Raw genomic sequence first — 10,923 nt, forward strand, 5'->3', positions numbered from 1 at the left:
TTGTTCAACATTAATGGATATTGTATGTTATTACACACTATTATTGCTTGTATTAGAATTCTCGACAGATGTTCACCAGCTGACAACATAACTCCTGGAAAATTTCAAATAGAAAGAGACCATCTGAGATATTAGGCTGTGAAAATAGCATTCTACATCAGTGGTTCACAAACTTCGCATGATTTAAAAAAAGATCATGTAAGCTGGAAGTGGTAGTGCACACCTGTAATCCCAGTACTCAGGAGACTAAAGAAGGAAGATTGTGAGCTTGAGCTGAGCCTGGAGTAAGAGGTAAATCTGAGCTCAGTCTTGGTTAAATAGCAAAACCATGTCTCAAAAAAAAAAAAATCATCTAAGTATTTGGTTTAAAAATCGCAGGTTCCTGAGTTCTGCCTCAAGCTGTCTGTCACACAGTATCTTGAGAGGTAACTATAGACTGGCAATTTTAGAATGCATCCCAATGATTTTTGACAGAAGTAGTCCATGTACCATACAGTTCAGAAGAATTATCCTTAGGAGCCACTTATTAACTAGCACTAAGGTAACACTCAACATTGTCTTTCTGCAATCTCCACTGCCTGCAACTCCTTACAAATCTGTTTTATGGGGGTTAATTTCTATAATATAGTATGACATATAATATAGAAAATTAGTTTTGCTACATTTTAAAGTACTATTTAAATGTTTTCCAGAATCTCTTTAGTGTTTATTTCATAGAAAATTTTGAAAAAATATTCTTACAAACAATTCTTATATTTTTATAAGGATGTGTTCTTTTGTTTGAGTGTTAGTGATATCATACTTTCTTATATTACCAATTTTTAATTAGAACAATCTACAGCATTTACAATGAAGGTTACATGAAATATTGTATGTCAAATAGAACAGTGTTTAGAATATAGTAAAGTCTCAATAATGTTATTGTCAGAAGAACATAATTTTCATGAAGCAGAGACTTCCTACATTTTATGAGTTACGATAACTTCCTTTCTGACATGTAGAAAGCAGTTAGCAAGTATTTGTGATGGGGTAGATGGACGGATGGGTAAATGCATTGGTGGATGGATGGAAACATAGGTGGGAGGATAAGCATATGGAAGGATGGATGGATGAAAGAATGTTAGGATGGACGCATGGAGGGATGGAGAGTAGGATTATGAAATGTGCTGTTATTATCACCTCCTTAAGTTTAAACCATTCAGCAGTGCAAGGGTTAACACTTTCACATCTCCTGCTATTTTGGGATTGTTTTTTTCACTAGCACCTCTGTCTTCCTTCCTTGTCCTCATCCTCAAACCCCACAGCCCTGGCCCAATCACGTAGTTCTGCTAGCATGAATCTAAAACAGTAAGGTGTCAGAGTTGCCCCCAACTAGAATTCCCTGAAGTTGACTCTCTCTTTCTGCCTATCTCATTGTTCAGTGGTACCACCATCTGTGGACACAGGCTGAGAGCTAGTGAATCAATGTTACCAGTCACAGAAATTCCAGGAATCGATGATGTCACATTGTCATGGAATTCCAGGTACCTTGTGGGATTTAACTGTCTGTACTGGGAAATACATAGTTTGTAAATAATTGAGATGTCCCTGAGGTCTTGATGCACAGAGTCATGAGCTCCCACAACAGTGTCTGACACCATACTGTGTCCAAAGGAATAGAAAAGATGTGAGCTGGGTACTGAGAGCTCAGGCTGTAATCGTAACTATTCATGAGGCTGAAATTGTGGTTCCATGCCATCCTAGGCAGAAATGTCTGCATGAGTTCATCTCTAAAAATTAACCAGCAAAAAAACAGGCTGAAGATATGGCTCAAGTGATAGAACACCCGACAGAGAGCGAGAGATTCTGACTTCAAGCCAGTTCTGACTTCAAACTCTGGTACTGGCTATAGATAGATAGATAGATAGATAGATAGATAGATAGATAGATAGATAGATAGATGAAATGAGTAAACAACTAAAATTCTTTACCAATCTCCTAAGAAGGAGGCCAGGCAGCTAACTAAGAACATTTACTTTTCATATACATATGTAAACAATATGAAGCTTTCAAAAATCATAGCAAATGAACACTATCAAACAGTACACCACATTGTTCTGCCAACGAAATTCTGACTCGCAATTCAAGTTACAACACATCTGTTAGTAATTATTACGATGATTTTATTCCCTAATTTTGAATAATGGTTGTGTCCCTACCTTTTAAACCACATAGACATACATTGTACATGACATTAATGTTACATTTGTTTCTCATTATATGCGTTTCTCATTAACAACTAATTAGTCTTGATTTTCCCCCTTAAATTATGTAGCATTAAAAGAAATAGACTTTAAAAAATGTCAACAGCTGTCAGAGTTAAGTCAATATTAAAGAAATAAACAGTTCTGGCCTATGATTAACCTTACAAGCAAGAATAAAATTTGACCACTCAAATTCTATGTTTAAATCAACTAAAGGGGAAAAAAAGAAAAAGAAAAGAAATCAGGATGAAGTGTTTTGCACTACATTTTTCTTTATAGATTTTAAAAAAGATTAGGTATGCTGCCATGAAAATTAAACTAGATTATAGTAGATTTGAGGCACTAATATGTTTTAACCCCCTTTCCTCATAGTTAAAGGTCTGGACAATATTAGTTTCTTAAGGGAAAACACAGAAATTGCTTTCAATAAATTATGCTTCATTGAAAAGGAAAAATAATGGCTAGCCAGATTATTTTTAACATCTGAACCATCAGTGGCCTAATGAAAACACCCTAATGAAGTCTGGCAATTCTAGAGAATATTTTGGTAGGATACAATTGGAATAAAATGTCTTATTTTCTTCTTTCATCCTCTGTCATCGATTCTAAAGTATTAGGTTGTCTGTTAGAAATAAAGGTTATAATTGAAACCATACCATACGGCTAAAAGAGGTTATACTGTCTATGGGGTCTGTCACACCTATAACTGACCACACTGAGCTAAAAACTAAAGATTCTAAAGAATTCCATGTTGTCTCCACTTGTAAATCCAAATGTCTTAACTCCCCTCCCTATGTGACAGAAAGCAGCTCCTCCTACTGCTCCCACAGCCTTGTTCCCAGAGCACCGGGCCTCAGCTTTATATCCTACCCAGCAAGAGTTCAAAGCAAAACAGTCCTGACATTGACCCCCCTCCAAGACCCCGCAGCTGAACCAACCTTAACAAGGTATTAACACAGCCACAGGATTCATCAACTGTTACCAGCTGGAAGACAATTTGGCCACTAGACTAGGGGAGGTATGGCAGGAAGCAGAAAGAAATGGTTTTGTGGGGCCAGATAAGACAGAGGGGCAATAGAAAAGACAAGCCTACGAAGGCAATGGTGTAGTTCTGTGAGGCTGTTTCTGGCACAAAAGAAAGGCAAGTTCTTGCCATGAAATCCACTGCAGCCGCTTGACATTTTTCGCGTCCGTTGCATTTTGTAATTGGAAGAAGTTACTATTTTACGTTTTTTCTGTTGCCTAAAAAAAAATGAAACTTTTTTTTCCTTTAATACTGTTCTCCAAATATTGTGTGAGAAGAAAGGGGAGGGAGGTAAGAGAGGAGGAGAAGGGGTTGAGAGACACTGTCTTTCAAAATCTTAAGAAGATTAACTAATCTTAAGTCTAACTATAAGCTAAATCAGTGTTTCTCCATATGCATAAAAAATTATCTGAAGATATTTCTGAAATAGAACTTTAATCCAGTTTTGATCTGAGAGCCTCCATTTACACAAAAAGGGCTTTGGCACACATTTAATTCCAACCATTAGGAGGTTGAGACAGGAAAATAGTGAGTAAATCCAAGGACAGCCTGGGCTACACAGCAAGACCCTGTCTCTAAATGCACCAGTTTTAGAAAAGTGTCAAATGGTGCTGATTCTGTTGACCTATGGACCACACTTTACTAACGGTGACCTGGATTCTGCTGCACAGCAGACGGGTCGTTTTGCTTTCAGTCATTTAAAGTTGGCGTCACACTTAGCTTAACTTCATAAATTCTCAATTCTCTTTGGTGTAATTGAGATCATCCTCTAAGTGTCTTCACCCCATACCACAGAAACTATGGACTATTTGACAACTAGAATTTGATTCTTGGTTTCCTTACATCCTATTTATTATATGTCTTGGTTTTTTTTTTGAGTGTTGGTGAGATTCCAGAATTGGCCCCTGTCAAGGTTCAGCCTGACTGGTCAGATGATCAATAGCTGGCTCCTAACTCTCACTGTCAGCCCTGAGAAAGGCTGTGTGCAGTTGCACCTCCAGGCCTGTGAAGAACAAGGAAACTTACCTTACATGGCAGAAAGGAGGATTCTAGATAGGAAACCTTGCTCTTACTAAATATCCCTATGATAAAAGAAAAAGCCTGACAGCCACGAAAGGCCAGCACACATGTTCCTTGTCCTCAGTAAAGGTAAGCTGCATTGTTCTGTAGAGCTGCTCTAGACCGAACACATTGAGGAAACCTTTTCATGTTTCTGTCTGCATGAACCATTTTTTTAAGTGGTAGGAGTTATCTGCAGCTAGATCTTAGTACCATAGTGTCTTCTTGTGCTGTTTTGCCAGATAGGCAAAAGGAAAACAAAAACAATAGTAGAAGTTGAAAACCATGATGCCAGTGAGAAGTGCTGTTCTGATGTCTGCAGTTTCCAAGAGGAAAGACTATAAGGAAGAAATGCTCTAAAGGTATCAGGAAATGGTTGGACAGAATTGGTTAGTGACCGTGAAAAAAAGATGGAAGAGTTGTGAGAAATAGGATGAGACAAAGTCTATGTCCATATGAAACCTACCATTCACTCTCCCCACCATGGGAATAACAACCCTCCAAGCAAGTGTTTGCTTCCGTGCAACAAAACCTAGTGACTGCTCATCCAACATGGTTTCTCCTCCAGTGACTTTGGTGTCACAGTCACAAAACAGATAGGAAAGTAACTTGGGGGAAATTAATGATTTTCATCTTCAATGTTGTTATAAATGATAACAGGTACAGAGGATGTACCTGAAGAGTGCTGGGAAACAAAAATAAGCCTAGGTTTAAGAAGAGTGAGAAAGTAAGGCAATGTAAGCACTCACAAACACCGCTGGGCACAGGCAGGGGGGAGGGGAAGCAGCAGCCTGTGTGTGCACATGGCCAGGGCCATGAAGAACAGAACAGTGCAGGAAACTGACAAAAGAACCTACATATCACAGCGAGGATGAAATGTGATTTTAAAAAAATTAAAAAGAAAAAAGTGACCACTATTCTGATCTATCAACAAGAAAATCTGAAGTTCAAAATTTGAAATTATTTATCCAAGATGAAATTGGCATCAGAATGCAAGAGCTAAAACAGAGGGGGGAACTTCTTTTTTTAAAAAGTCTCCATCTTATTATTTAGGAAATACATTTCTGTAGATTTTAACAAGGTAAATCTGTAGATTTAATAAGGAAACATTCGGAAAGGTAACAAAGTTTCTTCTACTAGACTCACTGAGACCAGAGAAAAAAGAATATCTGACTAACACCTCATCACTGTGCATATATTCTGCTTTTACAAATGTGGATATATAGTAGTAGTCACAGAACACTCGTATAGGTGTTTTTTATTTTCATTAAAACCATAATTTAAGCTACTATCACAAATGAAAACCAGAAATCTAAATCTGAAGCTGTGCTTACTTTTGAGTGATAAAATATACTGTCAAACTAATTTTAAATAACTGAGTATTTATTAAATGAGGCTATTTTTCTATAATTGGTATATTTTGCAAAGTGTAACACAGAAGAATGATTTATTTTAAATAAATCTTTTTTAAATATTTTTAAAAGTTCTCCATCCTCCAAAGAAGATATGTCTTTTTGTTTCTGAATCCACTTTTCATTATATATATATATATATATATATTCCTTCTGAACATACCATACTTAAAGGTATGGTAGCAGCAACAGTAATTGAACTTTAGTCTTATATTGCCATCTACTGGTCATGCATCATAACAATAGCTAATCTAGTTCTATAAAAATAGGAATTGCTGCATTAAAATTTTTAAACAATAAATTATTTCAATGATTGTTCATACCTGTGTAAACTCCCAAATACATTTCATGACTCTGTTCCCACAAACCTAAACATTCTTTGTGATACTTGATTTTTAATGGTCTAACTCCTATTACTAGCTTGTCTCTTATGAAAGATGATAGCATTCAGGATCAAAGCTTGCATTTACTCTGTTCAAGTTCTTTATATATTAATTATATTATTAATGTATAATATGTGTTATTCAAAGTAATTATTGAGCATTTAATCAAAAAATTCTAAAGCACATTCATGCACAATGTTTGCCCAACAGAAATCTTACTTTGCCTTTTCCTTCCCCTGGAAAAATTAAGCAAACTTAAGAATTCCTTGGTACATCCATATCCATTTTTTACCAAAATACACATTAAGATCATCAAGCCTGCCATCAAGTAGACATTATTTTTCTCCTCAACTCTTAAGTGATGTCTGTGTCTAGAAAATATTGCTTAATCTTTATTAATTTTAGCCACCACATTCAAGAAACAGAGCCAGTGTCCCTTCCTCATAGGATTTTGAAGCGATTAAATAATATGATGCAGAAAAACCCTGTGGGTTCTGGTCCATATATATAGTGCCAAAGGTGTTAAGTAGTTTCTTTTTGTAACTTTTTTCGCTGGATTCACAAGGTACCTGTCATACCAGTTCCCGCAGGTTCAGTCTACAACCCAAGCTGAGTAGCTTTCGTCATGCTGCTCCTTTAGCTTTCTTTAGGGTTAACTCACAAACATCCTCCTCATGAAAAGATAGCACCTTGGTAAAGTCTCCCCTTCAATGCCTCCTCTCTCTGGTTCTGAGGACAGAGACTTGTGTCTGGAGATACCTGACTTGTTTGACTCAAATTACCTTCTTTCCTAACCTCAGAGCCAAACACAGCAATTTTGAATAGTAGGCATTCGGTAAACACCAGCTGTTTATGACTGTTTATAACCTTGAAGTTGTGAAGTAGAAAAGCCCAGATGTATGGAAAGACACACAAAAATAGTAGCCTTAAGTCAAACATCAGTGTACACATGTATTATCTTTGTTGAAAACAGGACTTTAAGATATTTGAAAATAAGTGAATTATGCCAGGTCTCTCTTAAAGAAAGCTGCCTGGCTCCTTGATTCCATATAAAAGACTATTGAAGGCACCTCTTTCTATGGCCTTGACCTCTTTCCCTGAAGTAGGAGTGATTGACTTGATGGGCAGATAGTATTTGGGTATGGAAATCTACAGGGGATGGAGACCAGAACCTATACAAAGGGAATTCCTAAAAATGCCTAAATTTTCCTACAGGATGCTGTCTCAGGGAACAGTGTTAAGAAGGAAGAGGTGTCCAGGGCCATTTGTAAACCAACTTCTCCAAAGTCTTCCTCAGGAAAAAATGTTAATAAATATTTTGTGTCTATGCTGGTCTTGGGGCTTGAACTCAGACCCTAAACACTGTCCCTGAGCATTTTTACTCAAGGCTAGCTGCCTTATCACTTGAGCCTCAAGTCCACTTCCTGCCTTTCAATAGTTAGAGATAAGTCTCCTATACTTTGTTTCCAGGGCTGGCTTCAAAGTGCGATCTTCAGATCTCAACCTCCTGAGGAGGTAGGATGACAGTCACAAGCCACTGGTGCCCAGCCAAAAATGTTAATAACTTCAAATCTTTGTCTGATTCACCTCTATCTCTCAGCTGAACTGCAGCCCTGAAAAGTAGAGAAAAACAGCCTTTCCAAATCCTAACAAGCAACATCAACACCATCAGTTCTACATCCTATTGTATGAAATAGCAAAAATTTCCAAATAATGATAGGATCTCTCCAGTTGTACATAATCCTGCTGCCCAATTCAACTTGTTCTTATCTTAGACCTGGTTCTAATAAAGGTTTATTTACCAAAAATAAATATAGATCTCAAGGCAAGTTGGCCAATTAATGGACTTTTATTGTTCTTTCAACCACTTGAGGATCAAATTCAAAAAAGAACAGAATCCTGAACCAACAGAAAGGATTTCTCACTCTGCAGGAATTGCAGCCTGGAGGATAAAATTCTGAGGCTACTAGAAGATGTCCTCTACATTGTTTGCTAATGGATGAAGTACAGACAGCTCAGCCATTATTACAACAGTAGAAAAAATTTTCACTGTATTTGATTCTGGTGTCCTTCATCTTGTATATACATTTTTCTAATTTGGGGAGGGGAACAGAAATAACAAAATGCTGAAATAAAGATACAGGTTGACCCATTGTAACAATGAAACATACAAGATACTATATTGAAAATGAACTTTACAACTTGGAAGGAGTTGGGGTGGTGGGAGGGAAGGAATAGTAGGAGAAAAACAAAGGAGGGGGTAACAATGCTCAATAGGAAATGGACTCATTGTCTTACTCATGTAACTGTAACCCCTCTGTACAGTATCTTTACAATAAAAAAAATTTATGAAGAAAGAAACTACGCAGGATAGGCCAAAGATCCTGACAGCCCTTGGTTTCTGAGGGCCCAACTTTCTGAGAGCAGCAACTTCAGGCATGGTGAAAGATTTCAGCTTCAAAAAGCTGGCACAATCCCCTTCTGCTCAAGGTCACTGGAGTTAGATTTCTGTCACATGTGCCCAAGAGTCCTGAGAAGTTTCCAGATCCTTTCACTAAAATTATTTGATATTGATTATTATCATACAAAAAACCTTTTTCCTAATTTATTTTGGCTGGTTTGACCCTAGTGATTTTAAAGTCTCAGGATGGCAAATATTTATAACTGGGGCAATGATAATATGATACATTTTAAGTAATCCCAGACATCCATGGAATGTCTGTACATACATCACTTCTTTGAAAACGAACAGCCCCAAGGAAGGTTAGAAGGTAGGTGAAGTTTGTAATTAGGTATCAACACTTCTTAGCCAGATTCCTCTAAGAACTTACCACTTCTGATGCTTGCTTCATGTGTTGGGTTTTTACAGCTTGACAATGACTTCAAGGAATCTAGAATACTTTCCTAACATATCCAGGAAGCTTAATAAAGCTAGTAGTGGAGGAAAAAAAATCCTACTTAGGAAAAAACTTTTTCCAGAAAATTTGTCTTAATAAAATGTCAGACATCTTACACTACCATCTCCAGGGAAAAGAGGACTCTGAGCCAACAGAGCCATATAAAGACTCCTCCCCCATGGGCTCCTGGCTACATCTGAGTTCTCTCTGTAATTGATTCTGTGAAGCAACACAGAGAACAAGGCACCCTGAATTCCTGAGGATGAAAAGGGGAACACATAGAAGAAAAACCCAGATATTTGATCTTCCATAGAATATTACATTTAACTGCTCTGTGTATGGTATGTGTATGCATATGTGCATATGAATGTGAGTGTGTGTTGCTGTAGATCAATCATGCTGAGAAAGCACCCTATCACAGAAGTACATCATTACATGTTATTTTATTTCATCACACAGTTAAAATGTTATGTGTGTATGAAAATGGAACAGTGAAGCTTAAGCTTGTCAAGATGAGTAGACAAATGAAGAGAGGAAATAGAAGAATGCATTCATAATCTTCAATGTATATATGTGAAAATTGAACTAAAAAATTCAAGTGGGCGCATGCGCTAACGTGCTCTTTTCTGGCTGGAACCATGGAGGGTGCCGAAGAGAAGAAAAAAAAGGTGCCTGCTGTGCCAGAAACCCTTAAGAAAAAGCGAAGGAATTTCTCAGAGCTTAAAATAAAGCGCCTGAGAAAGAAATGTGCTCAGAAGATGCTTCCAAAGGCCAGGAGGAAGCTCATCTATGAGACAGCTAAGCACTATCACAAAGAATACAGGCAAATGTACAGAACTGAGATCCGAATGGCTAGAATGGCCAGAAAAGTGAGCAACTTCTATGTACCTGCAGAACCTAAATTGGCATTTGTCATCAGAATCAGAGGAATCAATGGTGTGAGTCCAAAAGTCCGTAAGGTGTTGCAGCTTCTTCGCCAGATCTTCAATGGTACTTTTGTTAAGCTCAATAAGGCTTCAATTAATATGCTGAGGATTGTGGAACCATAAATTGCTCATTTACCTGAAGTCGGTAAATGAGCTAATCTATAAGTGTGGTTATGGCAAAATTAATAAGAAGCGAATTGCCTTAACAGATAACACTTTGATTGCTCAATCTCTTGGTAATTGTGGCATCATCTGCATGGAGGATCTGATTCATGAGATCTATACTGCTGGAAAACGCTTCAAGGAAGCAAATAACTTCCTGCGGCCCTTCAAGTTATCTTCTCCCCGAGGTGGCATGAAGAAGACCACCCACTTTGTACAAGGTGGAGATGCTGGCAACAGGGAGGATCAGATCAATAGGCTTATTAGAACTGAGGTGTCTGCCATGCTATTTTTGTAATTGGGTCTGTTAATAAACAAGAGATGATGGCAAAAAAAATTCAAGTGATGGAGGAGAATAATGAAAGGTGTGACACTATACAAGATGCGTAAGAGTCATAAACTGATATGTTGGGTTGCAACCTCTTTGTGCAATTACTTGAAGATAATAATTTTAAAAGTAAGATTTGCTGGGGGCTGGGGGCTCGTGCCTGTAATCCTACTCAGGAGGCTGAGATCTGAGGATCGTGGTTCAAAGCCAACCTAGACTGTAAAATCCATGAGACTCTTGCCTTCAATAAACCACTCAGAAAACTGGAAGTGGCAGCATGGCTCAAGTGGTAGAGCACTGGCCTTGAGCTGAAGAGCTCAGGGACAGCACCTAGGCCCAGAGTTCAAACCCCACAACCAACAACAACAAAGAAAAATAATAATAAAATTGGTTAGGAAAGGTTTGACAGGTGGGGCAGAGTGGCAGAGCTGTGAGTCTGACCAAGGTACATTGTATATATGGACATATCAAGATAAAACTGTCCTGTAC

The 10,923-nt window shown here is 37.7% G+C and overlaps 1 pseudogene across 1 annotated transcript; it reads left to right on the top strand.

Moving 5' to 3' along the window:
• Positions 1-9,643: 9,643 nt before the first annotated feature.
• On the top strand, positions 9,644-10,443 carry LOC105985345 (annotated as a pseudogene). The gene has a single exon (XR_001175049.1). The product of XR_001175049.1 is annotated as a 60S ribosomal protein L7 pseudogene (transcript).
• The last annotated feature ends 480 nt before the right edge of the window (positions 10,444-10,923 follow it).

This window comes from Dipodomys ordii, unplaced genomic scaffold, assembly GCF_000151885.1.
Source record: "Dipodomys ordii isolate 6190 unplaced genomic scaffold, Dord_2.0 Scaffold28, whole genome shotgun sequence".
NCBI classification, from domain to species: Eukaryota; Metazoa; Chordata; class Mammalia; order Rodentia; family Heteromyidae; genus Dipodomys; species Dipodomys ordii.